The sequence below is a fragment of the Rattus rattus genome, chromosome 14, assembly GCF_011064425.1.
Source record: "Rattus rattus isolate New Zealand chromosome 14, Rrattus_CSIRO_v1, whole genome shotgun sequence".
Lineage (NCBI taxonomy): Eukaryota > Metazoa > Chordata > Mammalia > Rodentia > Muridae > Rattus > Rattus rattus.
Window position 1 is genome coordinate 58,010,384 of NC_046167.1, and position 21,220 is coordinate 58,031,603.

The following is a 21,220-nucleotide window of genomic DNA, read 5'->3' on the forward strand; positions in this document are numbered from 1 at the left end:
AGAAACAGATCCCTCGACACGGGGCGAAGAACACTCTATTGCCACTGCGAGTTTTTTCAGTAAGTGTTCGTCTCCCAGTGCACTTGAGCCTGTTTGCACACGGGCTTACTCCGTGGTGAGCACCAAGTCACCAAGGGCCATTGGGCATAGACGCTGAGTTGATACTGATGTTAAAGACTCAAAGTGGAGGCCTAGTGGTGAAAGGTATACTGGCCGTAGTCTGTCTCACAAGGATGTCCCCAGCATCCTTCAGAGAATGAGTGATGTTCCTGTGCTTAACAACAGATAAGGTCTTCTCTGATCTGTGCTGACCATTGATGCTAGGAAGGGGCAGCTCTAGAAATAATCTACCTCTTAGAGTCCAAGGTAGGAAATTGGATACTAATTGCACATACAAGGAAATTGAGAGATTTCATTACTAGGCAGTCTTGAAAATTGTTCAGAAGGTGTTCTCTTCTATTTTTGGTTGTGAGCCTAGCCTTTAACAGCTGGGCCATCTCTCCAACCCAAGGTGTTCTCTTTCTTCTCCATGGCGAGGTGCCAACTTTTCAGCCAATCTGTGCAGATATTGTCTGCTGGACCTGGGATCTGAGGAACAGAAAGAATGGGGCCGACTATGGTGTAATGCTGTAGACATTTGTATTCCAGCTTCCTTGTACAAAAGCACATGAGTGGAACCAAAGAAAGCAATAATCCAAGCAAGGATTGTTTGAGTTCAGAAAAACATGACCAGAAAAACGTGTAAATAAATGTTGGTAAGCACATACTAAATATTAACAGAACAGCCCTTTCCCAGAACTTTCTCAGGACAAAGCAATTGAAACACAATTGCCTGACACATATTATAGATCATCTCTGGGAAAGCATGAAAGCAAGGCAGAAGGCCGTATCCAGATTGGGTTCTATATGATCTAACATCCAACAAGAACAAACATGTCTTAAAATTCGAATGGAAATGTTTGTCCCAGGACGCACCAAACTATGTTCAATAACAATCCAGGGGACAGAGTATGCCGGCTGTAAAATGCCCTCTGCCTTTTTTTTCCTGGAGCTTCTTCCACAGATCCCCAAGGCATTGCTCACCATTGGTCATTCTTTTACTACATTCCCAAAATAAGCCTCTGAGATCAGATGATAATTGTCCTTAGGAAATTCAGAAGTAGCATTGTCAGCAAAGACTTTAAACTTATAGGGAGGTTGCCATGAGTTGTTTGGTCCTCTGCAGTAGTTAGGTAAGCCACGATGTGCACTGCTGGGCTCTAGTAAACCTCTCCAAGTAGCTCCAATTGCAGCTGCTGTGAAATAAGTGAGGTTCTACAAGAATGCAAGTTTTTTATGTGGTTATGAGCTGGCAGATCCTCCATTAGTAACGTAGAACAAGATCAGTTGGCTCCTTCATGAAAATAACTGGAGTATGCATGCATGAACTGTTTCTAGGCTTAGAAAAACTATCCTGCTTGCACTAATGACCCAGCCTTGCAGGAATCGTGATTGACGGAAAGGGTTGCAGCTTACTTTGTTTCTTGCTGGGGACAGCATACGGTGACAGGGACTACCAGCAGCAGCAGGCGAGGGTGGAGACATCTCAGAAGCCCACAGCAGCTCCTTGTAAAAAAAAAGAATGGCATCTGGGACCCCGAGAAGCAGGAACACATCCCTCCAGGGGGTCTGCCATCAGAAATAAGGGACTGCCTACAGTAGACTGGGATGGAGACATCTCAGTAGCCTGCAGCAGCTCTTTGCAAAAGAAAGTTGGTCCCATTTCTCCTAACCTTAGCCCTGGACAACGGCTGTATAGATTTCATTTGTGCATGACTGCTTTTCAGTTGGCCTTGGTGTGCATAATTGTTCTGTTATATATTACTATATCTGACTTTCCTATTTCTTTCTCCTTCTGCTCTGGTGAGTTCTGTGAATCTAGATGTTCCTTGATGTAATGATTCTCACACAATTAAAAATTCAGGCATAGGGACACAGCACAGCACAGTCCTATTGGCCCAGGTTCAACATATTCTTATTTTGGTTATCTCAACCAACAATTTTGAGACAGAAGTGTGCAGGTAGCAGAAGGTAGATAAGGGAGAGACCAATCAGAAGAAAGGCATTCCAAATCTCTTTATGGAGGTTGTTGCCCTTTGAAGTGGGTGTAATTTTATCAGGACTGAAATCTCAAAAGCATTTCCTGTATAGAGATCAGTAGTTTGCCTTAAAGGAAATTGCTAGCACTCTTGAAGTTGTTCTGTTCACAGTTCCTCTGCCTGTGCTCCAATCTGATAGACATATACACATTTCTGACAGACCACCACTGACCACAGACAACACTCCTGGTAAGAAGGTGACACGATGGGGCACATGACTAAGGGATACATTGGTTCTGCCACACATTAACACTTGAATGTCACTGGTTTAGGCGAGCATCCTCTTAGAGTACGAACAACGCTCCTTCACCAGGAACAAAGACCTTAGCAGGCTGGGGATGCCGTTGTCTGAGATACAGAACCAGAAGCATGTACTCTCCAGTAGTTAGAGTAGTCACAGCCTGAGATCCGAAACTTAGAAAAGGACTAGCTCTTCTCATTGGGAGTTCCAATGGCTTGGTAACAGAATTTGTGTTGCCTCTTTCTGTAGGTCAGAAATTCTGGTTTCTGTGGTAGAAGAGTTCTACATCAGGCTGCCCACAAAGCGCCTTGCCCAGATAGGTTAGAGATGTCCAGACCTTCCAGTTCCCAAGCATACTCTGCTCCCTGTAAGCAAGCATCCAGCCTGGATGAGTCCCTGCTGCATATTCTGCTGAGCGCTGCTTGCCCCTGCTGATCAGCTTAGAGTTCTTTATTCTTCTCCTGTACAGGTCCACTGCCCTCGACCCACCCCACACAAACAGGTTAAAAGGCAGTGGACCTTCCTCCTCCTGTATGAACTTTCATCACGTGGCATTTGCCCTGACTGGATAGGTTGGAGTTTCCCAACCCTCTTCCCTACAATGGATTTCTGCCTTCCAATAGACTAATCCTCATCGAGCATGTTGGATGTTTCAGGGTGTCCAGCACCCAACCACAATTTCCTCCACCACAGTTGGGGAAGCTAAAGGCAAAACCTCCTTTCCTTCCTCCAGTACACATCCCTACCTCTATGTGCTCTCCCCAACCGAGCGAGTGAAGAGAGAAAACCCACCCACACCCGGCACACATGCGCCATACTCTTTAAACACCCTGGCTTGTAGTTAGAGGAAACATGATCCCAGCCCCTACAAATGTTCCTACGACACTTTATGAGCCATACTCCTTGAGGTTAGAAGATGCACAGCATCAATGCGCTCTCTGCAGTGATTATGGCTTATGAATTCATAGGCCTTGTCTCCCTAGTAAGCCAAGATCAGCCACGGCTGCTCCATCCACAAGTCAACACCATCAATGCTCTCCAGCAACGCTTAGTCAAGTCAGGACCCACAGAGCGGAGGAAACGCCTTGCACCTTAACAAATGCGCACTCAACCCAGGGTTTCAAGAAAGCTTTAGCTAACAGACAGCACCAGTAAAACCCAACATAAATGCCACCCACACCAACGTGAGAAGCCAAGACCGTCTTCTCCAAAAATCACTAATCTCATAGTGATGGCCTGCAGTAGCAGTGATATAAAAGAAATTACAAAGAAATGTTTTTTTAAAAAATGTTTAGTGATCTCAAAGAAGATATGAATAAATTTAAAAAGAATGCAATGAATTGCAAGACCCTGTGCCTTGAGTTTAACTTGCTAACAATAGCATTTCACAAAGTAACCCCTTGGTGTATGTGTGTATATGCATATGTATATGTATATGTATGTATATGTGTTTATGTGTATGCATGTGTTTAAATGTATTCATTAAGAATTAGGTATTTACTAGGTCTATGCATATGTGTATGTGTATATGTGCCGGGAGCCAAGCCGCTTACACAACCTCTGTCTCAGGAATGTGTCAGGAATGTCAAGCCCACTTACACCCTCCGGGACACCCAGCCAGTTGTCCATTCTTACTACTTTTACAGCTTCCTTCTCCAGCCGTCTGTTCTTATCAGGCTGTACCTGCAACTTACGGTTTAGGGCTATAGGGAGGGTGGTGACAGTAGTGAAATTGGTCCTGGGTGACCTTCCCGCCTGCTTGTCTTTATAAGCCGTTGTTTTCTCAAGTTTGAGAGCTTGATCAGAACACAGATTTACTCTCCTTTGCACCTCCTGTCCCCCATTCTTTCATCCCCCTCCCAGGTCTCCGCTGAATCCCTGCAGGCCCGGGCATATATGTGTTAATGTGTATCTAGGCATATGTATAAGTATATGTTTATGTATATGTGTGTATGTATGTGTATTTATATGTGTGTTTATATTTATGTCTATATAGACATAAATATGTGTATGTATGTATATATGTTTATGTCTATATAGACATAAATATGTGTATGTATGTATATGTGTTTATGTCTATCTGTGTATGTATATGTTTATGCAATTAATACATATGTGTGTTAATGTGCATGTATGTATATGTATATATGTATATGTGTTTGTGTGTATTGTATATGTGTGTACGTGTGTTTATGTGCATGTATGCATGTGTATATGCTTGTGTGTATGTATGTGTATGCATTTATGTATATGTATGTATATATGTCTGTCTGTCTCTCCGCATTGTGATTACTTTGATATGCTTTATGTCTTAGTGACAACACAAGCCAGTGTTTCTGATAGAAATGCTATGAATCACATGTATTCACTAGGCATTTAGGTTCTGTGACACAGAATGAAAATGTTACTTCATATGCCTTCTTATAATGTAAGTCTATTGGATTCCTCTAGAAAAAGAAAAGGTTGCTGGGACCAACATAGCTTGGAGTAAGGAGGAATGGCAGCATCGGGTTTGTTCCACTTCACCCCGCTGTAATGAAGGAGATGGTGTTCTTCTTACCCTTGGTCTTCATGCTTGGGCTTATGTGCAGCAGGTAGTGAGGTAATTGTTAGAGCAGGTCCACTAACATTGTTGAAAGCACCCATGATATCATTCACAGTTTTACATTTTCATGAAATCTCTAGTCCGTCATATGGTGTCATTCTAGATGAAATTTGCAAAAGAATGAAAATGTAAAGACAATGCTATTAAATGCAGACAAACGGGGGGTTTATTTTACTTCTGTATTTGTACATGTGTAGTTATGTCTTGGTTTGTCTTTCATGGTGGAGAACAATTTAAGGACTGAATTAAACTAGATCGTGTCATCTCCTTACAGTCAAGAAGTAAGCCGGTAAATGACACTGAAGGCCAAAGAGGGTTCAACAGCCACGTTTTATCCACTAATGAGACTTTAAATTCAGCATGTATTTTGTAACCTTCTTAGTCTACTTGTTATTTATAATTGTAAAATTACATTTAAAATATATTCACATAATTAAAATTTGTATTATCAAAGCACAAGTGGTAAAAATCTAATCACACGTTTAGTTCTTTGAATTTTCCTATCCTGTGGCAGCTGATGGAACTTGGAGGTTCATATTCTTCCTGCAATAGCATATGCATAAGAAATGCCAGCCAATGCTTTTACTTTTTAAAAACGTAAGATGGTCATACAATGGATGACCTTCTGTATCTTTCCTTTATCTAAAGTTACGTTTTTGAGATTCCTTTTAGGTTATAGGTGAAAAAACCTGTTTAAATTGTGCAGCATGTAAGAAGTCCCCCCCCCCGTGGAAAGGTTTAATGAGAGAAGAAGAAGAGTAGAAGAGGAGAGGAATAAAGGCCAGCCAAGAGCACGTGGAGGGAAGGGGGGAGGGGAATGGGGAGAGAAGGGACAGGGACAAAGGGGAAGAGGGCAAGAGAGCAGGGAAGAGGAGAGAAGAAATAAGTTCCTTTAAAAAAAAAACTTTTATTGATTCTTTGTGAGTTTCACATCATGCAGCCCAGTCCCACTCATTTCCCTGTCCCTTCATATCTGCCCCCTGCCCTTGCTGACAAAAGAAAGCATAGAAAACATCTCGTCTTGGAAGCTCTAGTGTGCCCCACAGTACACCCCTTTGTCCACATCTTTTTACTTGCAAATGTTCGTTGCAGCGAGTCATTGGTCTGGTTTGAGGACTCTGGCTTCTGCTACACTATCAGTATTGGATCTTCACCGAGACGCCACCTCGTGTCATGGAGATCCCGCAGCTTTGGATCAGCAGCTCTGGCCCCTTCACGTGCTCCAACATTTCATAGATGATGTGGATTTGGGGGTGGGCCAACTCAAAGCCCCAGATCTGGGTCTGTGGGGTAGCTAAGTTGGTCAGCCTGCTGGCTCTCTGGTATTCTCATCAGCAGGATGGGATTTCCAGCACTGTCCTGGCCAGCTCACTCAAAGCTGTCACCAGTAGGGGGCAGAGTCAGCACTCCAGGGGCTCACCTGGACTCCAGTGCCACCAGAACTTGCTGCAGTGTACTGCCCAGTTGAAACACTCTCCCAAGTTGCTGCAGCCAATGAGGAGCTAAGCCAGCAATCCAGTGCTCACGTCCTCTGAGCCCGCTCACCTACACCATCCCCTTCCCTAATCCTCCCATCATTCAGAGCCAACTCTACAGTGCTGCTAAGGTGAGGAGGCCCAGGATGCTGCAGCCAGTGAGGTGCGGGGCCAGATCTGCATAGTCCTTGGACAGCTACATGGTCCCAGGAGGATGCCCAGAGCGGGAACACACACATGGTGTCTACTGGTAGTACAAGCCATAGACATCCACTCAGACCCCTTCCCCTGCATGACCATGGACCCAGGCGTGGCCCTCAGCACCACAGACTGGGACTTCACCATGGCCTAGGTGGCAGGGCTGGCTGCTCATAATAAGTTATTCCTCTCCAGCCTTGATCTTCTGTTCCCCCTCTCTTTACAGCGCTCAAACTCTTTTGCTTCTCTTCCTCTCTCTTCTATCTACCTCATACTTGCATATTGTAGTGGCTCCTCCTACAATTGAGTGGGTGGACCTCTCAGCTCTCAGGCCTCTGGGTGACCTGCTCTGCCTTTGCCCCTAGGTATCTGCAGGCCACCTATGAGTGTCACAGTGTAAGGCTCCATGATTCACCAAAGAAGGATGCCTGGACTCAAGTACTATGCAAAAGCAAAGAGTGTTTTATTCTGTAGAAGTACAACATGCTGGGGTCTACCATCTACCAAGATAGAGGTGCACTAGTAAGCTCACAAGCTCAATTTAAAGCACATTGGGGGAATTCTGAGGAAAAGGGGTAGATGACCTTTTTGTTAATCTGTTGGCTCTATCTCTAGGAACATTCTAGAACCATTGCTGAAGTGTGGGGGCTGGAAACTGTTGCTGGGGAAGTCTGGAAACTGACCCGTTGCCCTTGCCTCAGGTCAGATGGCAGGGCAGTAGGCAGAGAAGTTTCTGACTGGTTGCCTGAGTCCTGGGGTTTTTTTCAGTAACTGACCTGCCTGGACTTGATCAGTTCTTGGAAACAGAAATTTAGGCCTAGTCTCTTGAACTGCCAATTTGAAGCCTGTCATGCAGTCAGCCTGTCTCATTGCTAGGTGGGTCTCTGGGCATCTCTCCCTGCCTGCTCAGAATGGCATGGTGGTGGATGGGTTTCTGGATGTCTTCTTCCTCCCTTGCTGTGTTGCCTGTGTTGTGTGGCGGCAGACAGGCCTCTGTGTGTCCTTTGCCTGCCGTGCATAAGTTAATTTTTGGTACACACACACACACACATTTGTGTACTACTTAGAGCTGTTCCTACATTCATATTTTCATATATAGTTTGGTTTAAGCAGTCATTATGCATTCAATTGTGACATTCAGTTTTACCAACTGTTCCTTTGAAACGGACAATGGAGAAAGAACCAAAGGACACATGTGTCCAATGACTGTACTGTATTGTCTTCAAATAGTTAAGAAAATATGTTTATGTGGCTACAAATGTGGAATTACAACTAAACTGAGATATGACATTGTTCTTCTGAGTGTAGGGTGGCTTTCCAAGGCGAAATGGACTGTGTCATGAGGTCATAGCCAGATATCGAGTGAAAATCCTCTAGGATGCTACCGTACGTGGGACCCTAGACTGTGGATTCCAACTAGAGATCCCCTCCAGGTTCCTGACCTTAAGATGACCTTGTCCAGATCACTGCTCTTTGTATAACCATGCCAATCCGTTAAGGGCACTTGAGAGCTACAAGTCTCTTTGGTACTCCATTCCCAACAGACAAGAATACTTTTCATGGGCCCACAGCAGTTCATGACTGTGGCTAGTGTGAGTGCTTACAGATATTTTATGTGGCATTGCCATACAGGTGTTTTGTATAGAAACAGAAACTAGATTAATGCGTTGTCCTACATGATTACTGTATTTATCATTGGCAATAGAAAGGACATCACCAATATCATTCATTCTTTTTGAGTTTTCATTTATTTTCTTCAGTTATGATCATCAATTTTTCTCCAAGTTCTGCAATCTAGTCTCTTATACTTTATTACAGATTCTTTCTCTTTTTGATACAAACACATAAATACTTGACTCAAACAGCCTACACTTAAGTATCTTTTATTTTATGTAGAGCATAAAATCTATGTGCCTCACCAAAAGGTGAGCACATAGTAAAGCTTTTAGACTTTACATTATCATGCTGCTAAGGCTACACTGACAAGGCAGTGTGGTGCATTATCTTTGGTTCAAATCTACAGTTTACATTAGGGGAATGCACTTGGTGCTGTGCATCATGGGTCTGGAGAAATGTACAGTGATGAGAAAGCCATCAAGAGAATATTGTGCTGAACCCTTGCCCTAGGTGCCCTCTGTCCTTTCCTTCTCTAACCTTCTTTGCCTGTGAGCTCTGGGCAGTAACTGAGTTTTTGACTATCTAGACAGTTTTACCCTGTCTTTTTCTTTTTTTTAAAAGATGATCATGTTGTTAGAATCATGCAATCTATAGCTTGGTTTTGTTTTTTGTCTTCTTGGAAATGCTCATTTAAACTTTCCAGCACTTTGTGACTGTTTTTGGATTAAGCATAAAAGCTCACACATGCTTACAAGCACTCTACCACTGAGCATCTCTCAGCCCTCTCCCTTATCTTTGCTTTGAGACAAGGCTTCACTAAACTGTCCAGGCCAGCCTTGAACTACTCTATTTGAGGCTGGACTTAAACTTGTGATTAATACTCCTGCTTCAATGACCTGAGCAGCTGGGGTTACAATTCTATACTGCCAGGCCTTTCCTTATTTGTTTTTACAATTATAAAATATTCTAGTGCATAAATATGTACTCTAGGTTGCTTAATTTACCCATGAAGAATATTTCTATTATTTTTTTTAAGAATAATTTTCTTTTATTTAATTTTAAAAGGTTGGTTCAATGCATGGGTAGAAATGTTATGGTTCAATGCATGGGTAGAAATTAAATGTTAGTTTGTTTACTTCCAGATATATTTTAAAATGTGCTTCATAGTGAGGAGTTTAATCAAAGCCTCTTGAGCTCCAAGTCTGGTACCTATATTGAAGAAACCTGAGGCATTTAGATCTTAAAAATAAATACAGTTTTTATAATCACAAAAATAAACATATTTAAAAAAATTTTCTGCATAACTAAGTTATTTTAAGTCATGAGTAAAAAATACATCTTTTAGATTATAATTTTCTTCCTATTCTACCTCACTCAAACATTTAGCAGTTTTAATAGTGTGTGTGTGTGTGTGTGTGTGTGTGTGTGTGTGTGTGTGTGTGTGTGTGTGTGTGTTTTAAAGGTATCTGTTTTGTAGTGGTTTCCTCCCAGGATGAAACCCTTCCATCCTGGATTGAAGCTTCTTAAGACATGGCATGGACAGGAAAGTGAAACTCCAGGGTATTTTATGACAGGTAGTTTACAAGGAGGTGAAACAACAGGGTGTTTTAGTGGGAGGTCTTCCCTCCATCCCTCAGGGGAATTTTAAGACAAGAAGTAAACAACTCAAAATAGCTTCCGGAAGTCCAAGAAACTAACCAGATTCCCTAAGACCCTTCCTCCTCAAGAGTATATAAGCAGTAAAGACAGGTGCATGCCGTTTCTGATCTGAGCCAGGCAGGCTGGAAAAAGCAGAGACCCGGTGAACTGTACTTCCCGGAAGAGGCCAGACCAACTGGTCAACTAGAAAGACCACTCTCCAGCTGAGCTGGATACCTTTCAACTTGTTGAGCTGCTTACAGGTTCCCAGCTTTTGTAAACTATCACCCATGTTGGGGTGGACTTTGGAGGTGCAAATGTCTTTCAGTCACTTCTGCTCCCTGAGCAGCCCCTCACTTACATTCCCGTAAGTAACCTAATGAAACTCATTGGCTCTCCAAACTGGACTTTAGTGCTTCTGTACTTCATCTGGTGTGGATTCCCTTTCTGGGGTGAGTAGATGAGTCAGTGTGTGCGTGTGTGTGTGTGCGTGCGCACGTGCTCTGCGCACATGTGTATTGTCTTATATCTCCCCAGGAAAAGTTGCATGGAGTTGCAGATCAATGATTCTCAACCTTCCTAATGTTGTGACCTTTTAATATAGTTCCCCGTGTGATGCCCCCCAAACCATAAAATTATTTCTGTTGCTCCTTTGTAACTATAATTCTGCTCTGTTATGAATTGTAATTAAGTATCTGATATGCAGGATATCTAGGACCCCTGTGAAAAGGTCATTGACTCCCCAAGGAGTCAGATCACTGGTCTTGGGGTGTAAAAATATTTCTAGTCCAGCCTTTCTCTGGATCTGCATTTTTTTCCCTCTTACAGTGCAGGCAGATTGGTTATAGCTTACTTCTCTTTAAATATTTTGAATGACAGGACAATTGCTCTGGGAAGTGAACTGGCTTCTTTTCCAGATCGCTCTAGTCATTACAAAGCTCCATCTTTTATTCAACTAAGCTCTGTTTTCCCATAATTTTTACTCATCTGTCCTAATTCAGCCCCATGAATTATAAAGTATAAACTTAATATTTTCCCTCACAGTAACCCCTTAAATATTTTAAAGAGAACTGTAATGTCACTTCGCACATTAAGCTTATTAACTACCTTATCATCTTCGACATTTTCCTCTGAGTGGCTTTGCTTTGTAGTTCTTTAAAAACATTTTGTGAATGCATACCTTATACCTTTCTCCACTTGTTCATTCACAAACCCCTCTCTCCCTCTCCATCTCCATCTCCCCCTCCCTCCCTCCCTCCCTCCCTCCTTCTTTCCCTCTCTCTCTTTCCCTCCCCTCTATCTCTCTCTCTCTGTGTGTGCACGCATGCCTGTTCTCTAAAAGACACAGACTGTGGATGTGATCATAAATGAGCCTCAGTGAGTCCTCCATTTGAAATATCTGAGGGAAAGTCACAACATCAGTTGGTGGGGGAGGGGGAGCAGTGTTCAGGTACAGTGAGCTAGAGAATGCCCTCTAGAAAGGCAGATGCATGTGTGGAGACACTGGAGACAGAAAAGATAGTAAATTCTAGGAAATACAAGGCCACAGTGACTAAAAAGCACCTGCGATTTAAAATGTCTCCAAACTCCTTCCTAAATGGCGGATTAATTTTTAAGTCTGGTTGAGACTTAGTGATTCCTCTAAGTCAATAGAATGTGGTGGAGTGAAGCTCTGTGACTTGTGAGGTTAGGTCCTAAAGAAGATAGCTCAGTCTTAGCTCCCTCACACTTGGAAGGCCACTCAGAGAAGCCACCTGCCATGGTTGAGGTCTCTAATCAGCCCCAATGGTCGGGAAATGAGGCCTTTGCCAACAGTAGATACTAAACTGTAAACTGAGACATACTAAAGTTCTGTCTAAGTCCCTGAGTTTGAGGTGATTTGTTATGCAAATATATGAAGGGGAGATGATTGGAAGACATTTAACTCCAGTGGCATGAGAACAAATTACAAATTTCTAAACCCAGTGTGGACTTTGTTAGATCATGTGATAAGTGGCTCAGTCTGCTAAGTGCTATTTATGCGAGCATGAGGACCTAAGCCTGACGTCAGAACTCATATAACAATACTGGTATGGTATACAGTTACAGAACCACTGTTGAGGGAAGAGACATGAGGATTTCCGAGACTGTGGTAAGCCAGTCTCATTGGCAAGCCTTGGGTCAGTGAAAGACTAACAAAGTGCAAGATGGATGGCACCTAAGAAGAACACTCAGGCACACTAACTGCAGAGGCAGGACGACTTTGGGGTTAGTCAAGCCTGTGCTCTACTCATTCACTCAAGACATGTATCCATGTGCACACCATTGTTATGGTTGGTATGTGACAGCTGTGAAAGTTTAGAGTCATCTGGAAAGGGAGTCTGAAGGAAGAATTAACTTCATTAGATTGGCCTCAAGGAATGTCTGTGAGGGACTATATTTATTATGTTGATTGATTTTTGGAGGACCTGCCCACCATGGGCAGTCCCATTCCCTGGGCCTGGAGTATTTTTTGAAAGCTAACTATATACATTTTATTTTAATATATTTAAAAACAACACACATATGTACATGTACATGTATATGTATATGTATATGTATATGTATATGTATGAGTAAACAATATACTGACGCAGACCAAGTTTTAAAGAATCATTTACTGTGTTGGCAGAACTGGCACAGTCAGAGAAAGAATAAGTAATAGTGCCTTTGGGAAGAGTTGTGATGAATTGGGTAGGCATAGAAAGAGCCTCATTGTGGACATGATTACATGGATAACTTGTAGATGTGCAAAGTTGCTGAGTCCATGACAGAATCGCCCAATCCACCCAGATCGCCTCTTTGGTTAACTACAGGGAATAGACTAGGCTTAGTGAGCACAGGGATGGAAGACTGGAGAAAAACCAAAAGGTCAGACAAGCATGTGTGTTCACACGCACACATACCTCAGAGATTGCACTACAGAAACCACTGTCACTGCTACTCTTTGGCCGCAGGTCAGGCCATCTCAAATGCTGAACCCCAAGCAATCCTCATTGGGATAGTGGCAGGTACAGGCCTCTGGGTAAGATCAAAACTACCATAGCTACAGCATTAATAGAATATCCATGAACAAAATAAATATATTTTTAGATGTTAATTCCATGTCTACAAGCCAGAATTACTTCATGTCTCGTATGCTGTACCCCAAAGCTGAACACAATAATTTTTTTTTCATTTCCCAATATGGTATTGAAATAAGACAAATCTTTGATCATTCTTTAGATTTAGAATTCTTTAGAATTATGGGGTAGAGAAGAAAATTAGCTACCAGATGTTAAAACTTGTACTTAACTATCATAACCAGCCTTTAAGGGCTCTCTTGACTCAAAAACAAGTCTCTGTGGACTCACTGTGCCTGCAAAGGCTTTCCAACTATTGTGCTCATGTCTAAGTCAGGTGCAGTTAACAGAACCTGCCCAAGATTGTTGCAAACATCTAATCTGATGAAAATGTATTAAATCACCCCTCACATTCGTCAGCCCAGTCTAGGCACAGGAAGCCACAGCTGGCTAACTGGATAAGGATTCTCAGGACTGGATGTCGGTCGAATTGAGAATTCGAGAAGTAGCATCAGATCTGGAAGCCTTTGAAAGTTCTCTTGGACCACTGAGGTCTAAGTTCTCCTTCTTGACCCTAAGCTGGACAGCTCTAGGTGTTTTCTTTCCAGAACACATAGAAGTGACTACTGACTTGCTGCCAGAAGGGGGTAGTCAAGACATGGGTGAATGGTACACTGATCCAGCAAAGACAGGCCAAATGCTACTATTGGGTGTAGCACTAGACACGGTTGTAAAGTCATCTTGCATACTTTGCCAGACTCCTTGGGAGCCTGTCCTGGTCTTTTGCTAGGTGTCCAGAGAGCATTGCCATGCAGCATCTCTGTCTGGATCTTGTTCTTTAGTTGTCTCTCCTGTTTGGTTCGCTCTTTGTCCAACTGATGTAATTCCCACCGCTCTGTAACATACTCCATGAATTTCTGCCTGTTCACCACAAATGCTGTCAAGTGCCCTTGTTCCCGTTGTTCAATCCGTGCTTTCAACTCCTCTTCTGGCTTAGGGAGTGTTTTCTGGAGCTTTGCTCATTCCTTGTCTTCTTTTAAAAGACACCTCGCCCCCCTTGGTTTGTAAACTGACTTGGATCTGAAGCTTTTCTCTCAAACTCTAGGAAAAATTTACAGCTCTCTTCCCATTCCTGGACCCCTTCAAACAGTTCCTTGTGAACTTCGTAGTAGTTTCTTAACCGTATAATCTCAACGTTATGAAGATGGAGCGGGTTTTCTGTGTAGTCCTCAGAATAGTAAAGGCCAAAAGCCTGCCTCTGTTCCTGGCTATAAAAACATTGGTCCCTGGAAGCTCTGATTGGTTGGCATTGTTGTTCACCCCCAGTGTACGGGATTGTTGGGGGGCATAATGGGGGGAGGGTGGGGAGGGGAACACCCATATATAGAAGGGGAGTGGGAGGGGTTAGGGGGATGATGGCCTGGAAACCAGGAAAGGGAATAATGTTTGAAATGTAAATAAGAAATACCCAATTTAATAAAAATGGAAGAAGAAGAAAAAATTGGTCCCAGAACCGAGCCAGCTCCACTCGAATGCTCTCAATCACTTGCTTTATGCTCTGCATTTTCAGTTCTTCTAACCAATGCACTTCTGATTTCAGCGCATTCCTGATTTTCATTTTTGACTCAGTCATAATTGCAGCCACAGGTTCTCTCTCTTAAGGTACTGGTGACCTATCCCAGAGCTCTCAGATTTGATCAGGAGCCCCTCACATTCTGCTTCACTTTGTGAATTTTTTTTTCACTTCCGGCTGCCTTAGCAGCTTCTGTAATGCTGCAGTGTTCTCCAGTGGCAAACAAAAGGCGCTCTCACCTTCATACACCACATCTCTTGCAAAGCTTATATCCGGAGTGTGCTCTAATTCTTCCACACGCAATATGATTTGTCTCTTACTGTTGACAAATTGTTCATGCCTCAATTCCTTTGTTTCCCTCAAAGTTGCCGCACGTTGTCGGAATAGATTCGGCTCTTCTAAGGTGGGGACAGAGGTGCTGTCCACATCCCAGGGAGGCGAACAAAGAATTTCACAGAGTTCTTGATCTTGCTCTTTAACTTAAGTTCCTGCTTTCTCTCCTCTTTCTGTTTTCTCATCAATTCTATTTGAGGGTGCAAATCTTTTTCTAGTTGCAAGACAGTTGTTTCTTTTCCTGAGATGGCTTCACTTGTAGCTCACTGCACAGGTTACTCAGCTCCTTCTGACAGGTGGATATGCTCTTGAGAAGCCCTCCCCACAGTCTCTCCTCTTCAGCAGTCATGCTATCCAGAAGATCCAGTATATGCTTCTTTACAACCTCGGTTCTCTGTAGTCTCTGTTCCTCTGGAATCCCAATTAATTCCCGTTTCTGCCAAAGGTGAGTTAGAGCTTTCTGGAGGCATACAATGGACTGGTCTGCTAGTACCCCACTTCTCATGGCAGATGCTCCAAGCCATCCAGAATCAAGACCCTCTACTTGCAATGTGCAGGACAGAGAAGGTAACCAGCCACAGTAGCCTTCACCTTGAGTCAGTCTCCACTGGGAGTGGAGTCTTATAGTGAATCAAAAGGAGAGAGTGACCTGAACGCTGAGATGCATTCCTTGCTCTGAGTGTTTCTGATGTGAATGTTATGTGATCGCCTTCCTCAACCTCCTACCTTTGTGACTTCTCTGCTACAGTGGACTGAATAATCTGGGATTATAAGCTAAATAACCCCCAGGTAATAGAAGTTGCTTGATAGCAAATGGAAATAGAAGTCCTCACCAAGTTTTCCTCACAGAACCACACAATTGTAAGTTTGAATCTTCCCTAGCACAGAAGAATGATCTCCTGCCATATATCTTTTTAGTGACAAAGAAAAATCTCCCAGTCACAGCAGCTAGACCTGGAAACATGTCAATCAGTGGCCTCAAGATGAGCATGAAAAGAGGCAGAATGGAAGAGGACAAGTTTGGGATGATGGAATTGGATGGAAGGTCATGGATGAAAGTGGTGTGTGTGTGTGTGTGTGTGTGTGTGTGTGTGTGTGTGTGTGTGAGTAGGGAGGGAAGACCAGGAGTCATGTGTAGAAGTCAAGAGTTCCAATTTGTATCTGTTTATTCTGAGCAGCCTGAAGGACTTCTATGTTGGCCTATCACAGGTATCAGGTTGACATCAGATATGGACCAAGTAGAGATAAGAATGAGAGCATGGGCTGGGTTCGATCTTGTTTGCATGGTGCATTGGTGTATGCCTATTTCCCAGAATTCATAGATCTTCAGCTATACAAACAGCTTGTGGCCAGCCTGGTATAAATAAAGTTTTATTTGTTGTTGTGGTGTCAGTATGGAGGATCAGCAAAAGATGGTTTTTGTATCTATTTAATTGATGACTTGACCACGGGAGTGGATGATAACAACAGAAGGAAGCCCCCAGCAGGATCTAAACAGCTTCAGTAACTGACAGCTGGGGAGAGGAGGGCAAGGAACAAGAAGGAAAACCAAGCAGGATGGAGAGTAACAGGAAGCAGCTAGCCAGGGAGTGATTGTCTAGGAAACAGCAAGTGGGTGGGTAATTGTGTCCTGTTTGCTAAAGGTTGAACAAAATGAAGGCATAAAAGTGACCTTTGGATTTAGTGCAGCCGTTTCTGGGGGTTGGCACGTTAGAGCGGGTTCTTTGGGGGTGGGGATATTGGGGGAAGAAGTGAAGCCAGCTAGTGAGAACAACTCAGAGCAGTCCGCCTGAAGGAGAGAACAGGGCTGAGTGTAGAGGGACGATCAGAAGAGGGCAGTTAAGGTATGTGTGCCGAGATGAGTGGGCGAGTAGCAATGCTCCCACATAGAAAAGAAAGACCAACCATGTAGATGGGTAAGGGACAGCCACCCCCCAAATGCACAAGAATCATTTTATGTAGAATTTAAGGTGAGTGCTTAGTGTAGAAATATATTCTTGGGGAAGTTGTTCAAGTTGGTATTAAATGGATCTGTTCATAACAGCGTGTGCGTGTGCATGTGCGTGTACGTGTGTGTGTGTGTGTGTGTGTGTGTGTGTGTGTGTGTGTGTGTGTGTGAGTAGGGAGGGGAAGACCAGGAGTCATGTGTAGAAGTCAAGAGTTCCAATTTGTATCTGTTTATTCTGAGCAGCCTGAAGGACTTCTATGTTGGCCTATCACAGGTATCAGGTTGACATCAGATATGGACCAAGTAGAGATAAGAATGAGAGCATGGGCTGGGTTCGATCTTGTTTGCATGGTGCATTGGTGTATGCCTATTTCCCAGAATTCATAGATCTTCAGCTATACAAACAGCTTGTGGCCAGCCTGGTATAAATAAAGTTTTATTTGTTGTTGTGGTGTCAGTATGGAGGATCAGCAAAAGATGGTTTTTGTATCTATTTAATTGATGACTTGACCACGGGAGTGGATGATAACAACAGAAGGAAGCCCCCAGCAGGATCTAAACAGCTTCAGTAACTGACAGCTGGGGAGAGGAGGGCAAGGAACAAGAAGGAAAACCAAGCAGGATGGAGAGTAACAGGAAGCAGCTAGCCAGGGAGTGATTGTCTAGGAAACAGCAAGTGGGTGGGTAATTGTGTCCTGTTTGCTAAAGGTTGAACAAAATGAAGGCATAAAAGTGACCTTTGGATTTAGTGCAGCCGTTTCTGGGGGTTGGCACGTTAGAGCGGGTTCTTTGGGGGTGGGGATATTGGGGGAAGAAGTGAAGCCAGCTAGTGAGAACAACTCAGAGCAGTCCGCCTGAAGGAGAGAACAGGGCTGAGTGTAGAGGGACGATCAGAAGAGGGCAGTTAAGGTATGTGTGCCGAGATGAGTGGGCGAGTAGCAATGCTCCCACATAGAAAAGAAAGACCAACCATGTAGATGGGTAAGGGACAGCCACCCCCCAAATGCACAAGAATCATTTTATGTAGAATTTAAGGTGAGTGCTTAGTGTAGAAATATATTCTTGGGGAAGTTGTTCAAGTTGGTATTAAATGGATCTGTTCATAACAGCGTGTGCGTGTGCATGTGCGTGTACGTGTGTGTGTGTGTGTGTGTGTGTGTGTGTGTGTGTGTGTGTGTTCGTGCATGTGTGTGAGTACAGGTGCATGCAGGTCACAGCTCTTCTGTTGGAGTCATAGGGCAACCGCAGGTGTCAGTCCTTATCCCTTGCTTCTTTTGAGACAGGGTCTCTTGTTCACCATGGATTTACACCAGGCTCACTGGCCTGGAAGCTTGCAGGGAGCCTCCCATCTTCCTATGCTCCAGGAAGACTGACCTGCAGTACCACATCCTCCTTCAGCGTTGTTTTTCTTTTTTTGTTTTTTTCCCCCATTTTTAATTGTATTTTTCTTATTTAAAACATTTTAAATTTAAATATCTTTTGATCATATTGTTCCTCTCCCCAAGCCCTTCCAAATCCTCTCCTCCTCCCTATCCACTGAACTTTAAGTTCTTACCCCCAAAACAAAAACCCAACACAATGAAAAACCCCAAACTAAGAAAATGAAATAATACCACACCCCAAAAGAACAAAAAGCACCCAAGTGTAACAAAATAAAAGCATGCATACACACACACACACACACACACACACACACTCACACTCACACCACACCAAAATCAAAAGTAAAAACACAAAAACAAAAGAAAAACCTATGGAGTTAATTATATGTAGAACTACTCCTGACCATGAGACCTGCCCTGGAGTGGTTGATATGTATACCCAGTGTCACTCTATTGGCGAAAACTGATTCTTCTCTCTCCCAGAAGACATAAGCGACAGTTCAGCTGTAAACTGTTACTCTTTTCCCTAGTGGCTAGGCACACACTCTCTCTCTCTCTCTCTCTCTCTCTCTCTCTCTCTCTCTCTCTCTCTCTCTCTCCTCCCCCTCAATTCATTTTTAAAAAGTATAACAGAATAATACACAACAAGATAAAACAAAGGCTACCACATCAGGTTGGACAGTAGGAACCCACTGAAGAAACATTGCTCAAGAGGAGGGCGCAGGAATCCGAGGCTCACTTGTCACGCGTTCACGCACCCAGGAATCCCATCAAGCACACTAAACTTGAGTTGTAATAGAGGCGCAGAAGACCTGAGGAGAGGGTGTCGATGGAGACATCCCATTTAGGGCTGATGTTCCAAGATCTCTTACTCTCTGCATAATGACTGTGGATGAGTACAGACTGAGAGACTACAGGGAACAGATCGATCTCATTAGAAAAGAGAAATGGGAAGGATAGTTATGGATGGATGGACTGATGGATGAGTGGACGGACAGATGGACGGATGGGTGGATGGATGGATGGATGGAGAAGTGGCTGGAATGGGATGGTCAAGTGAGGAGAGGGAGGAGAGAAAGGAGTTGTGAGAGGATATGGTGAGAGACAGCTAAAATCGGAGGCATTTGAGGGGTAGTGTGTAAGCTAAATGCAGTAGGATCTCCCTAAAATACATATGTGAAAGCAATCAAAATGAAATCTCCAAATAATTGGGGTAGTGCTGAGTGGACATCTCTTGTCATTAAACAAAGCTTCCAATGCTAGGGTTTAGTTACATCTAGGGTTGTTGGGCAAAGGGGTTCCATGAAAATTCCTAAGCAACCCAGCTCTTCCCGACTATAGGTTGCTCTGCACAGATTGACTGTAAGCCTCCATTGTGGAGGACAACACCTACACTGAAGATGGAGATGTTGAACTGGGGTCTACATGGAGCCTTCACCCATCCACGAACCCTTTATCTCCAGTGCTGTTGCCTTACTTGTGGTTTTATTGCTGTGAATAGAAACCAAGACCAAGGCAACATTCATAAAGAAAAACATTCAACTGGGGCTGGCTTACAGTGACAGAGTGTTAGTCATTATCATCATGGTGAGAGGCATAGTAGTGTGTAGGCAGACATGGTGCTGGAGGAGAGTTCTACATCTTGATCCATATGCAGCAGAAAGAGATGCTATGCCTCGCAATGGTCATAGCTTGGGCACATATGACTTCAGAGCCCACCTCTACAGTGACACACTTCCTCCAATGAGACCACACCTACCACAACAAGGCCACACCTACCACAACAAGACCACACCTACCACAACAAGACCACACCTACCACAACAAGGCCACACCTACCACAACAAGGCCACACCTACCACAACAAGGCCACACCTTCTAATAATGCCATTCTCTATGGGCGAGCATTCCAGCACCTGAGTCTTTTAGGGCCATTCCTATTCAAACCAGGTGTACTGCCTCCAAGAGATGCTAGGCACAATGGTGGCTTGTGGGAGTAACCAATAATTAATTTGATTTAAGGCTCACACCATGAGATGGACCCCGTACCCAACACTGCTTTCATGACCAAGAACCTGGGACTAGCTAGATGATAACCCGTGGGGACGAAGGTAAATCCAAATACTACAATTCTCCAAACAAAACAAAACATGACTCTTAATGTCATTACACTGTACTTGCAGACCAGGTCTGTGCTTGGCTATCATACAAGAGGCCTCCTCCTGCAGCACACAGGAACAAACTCAGGTTCTCACGCTCCTGTAGCAAACACATTACCCAAGGAACAGCTTTTGGGTCCTGTATTAATTAACTATTGCTTGATGAGGAAACTTTACAAAATACCTAAGGACCCACACTCCTGTAGAAATATTTTAGGGCGGGATTCAAATTAGCTTTGTGGCTTGAGGAATTGGCTGCGTTGCAGATCCCTAGTTAATAAGTAACACTTGTTTTATAGGATCTTAATCGAGGGCAACCGCCTATATCTGCAGGACTCGGTCACATCAGAGGCCGGTGTGCAAAGGATGGTTTGCGTGCCAAGCACCTATCTGCTAGTCGTTCCTGGGTTTGGTTTTCTTAAATAACTTAGGCTAAAGGTGCTGCCTTCAGAAAAAAAATACCATGGACATAAACTTCATTCCAATTTTTATATTCTTTTTGAACTGCTGTACTGCTTTTTAACAAGTGCTTTTTAACAAGGTCTAACCTCAAGAGAGAAAACGAAAGACCTGAACGTTAATTAGTAGATAAGCTTTTGAAATTGACCGTTTTCTACTTGCTGGAAACACTTGCTCTGAAATAAAAGCATTAAAATATGGTGGCCAAACAATCCTCAAGGATGCGTAGGGGGTGCAGCCCAGCTGCTAAACGGAGCAAGGCAGAGCGAGGTGGAGGGCAGATGGGTCTGGCATACATCTTTCGAGTTTTTGTTCCGGACAAAGACTAGCTCTGCGGGAGCCTGCGGAAAACAGGGTGTCTACAGGAGTAAGTG

At 43.6% G+C, this 21,220-nt stretch overlaps 1 long non-coding RNA gene and 1 pseudogene across 1 annotated transcript; one reads left to right on the forward strand and one right to left on the reverse strand.

Annotated features, from left to right (window-relative positions):
* Positions 1–13,460: 13,460 nt before the first annotated feature.
* Positions 13,461–15,403, reverse strand: LOC116883233 (annotated as a pseudogene).
* Positions 15,404–16,841: 1,438 nt separating this feature from the next.
* On the forward strand, positions 16,842–20,911 carry LOC116883507. Its single transcript, XR_004385767.1, has 3 exons — positions 16,842–16,868; positions 20,251–20,339; positions 20,687–20,911. It is a non-coding gene; the product is annotated as an uncharacterized LOC116883507 (long non-coding RNA).
* Positions 20,912–21,220: the final 309 nt, after the last annotated feature.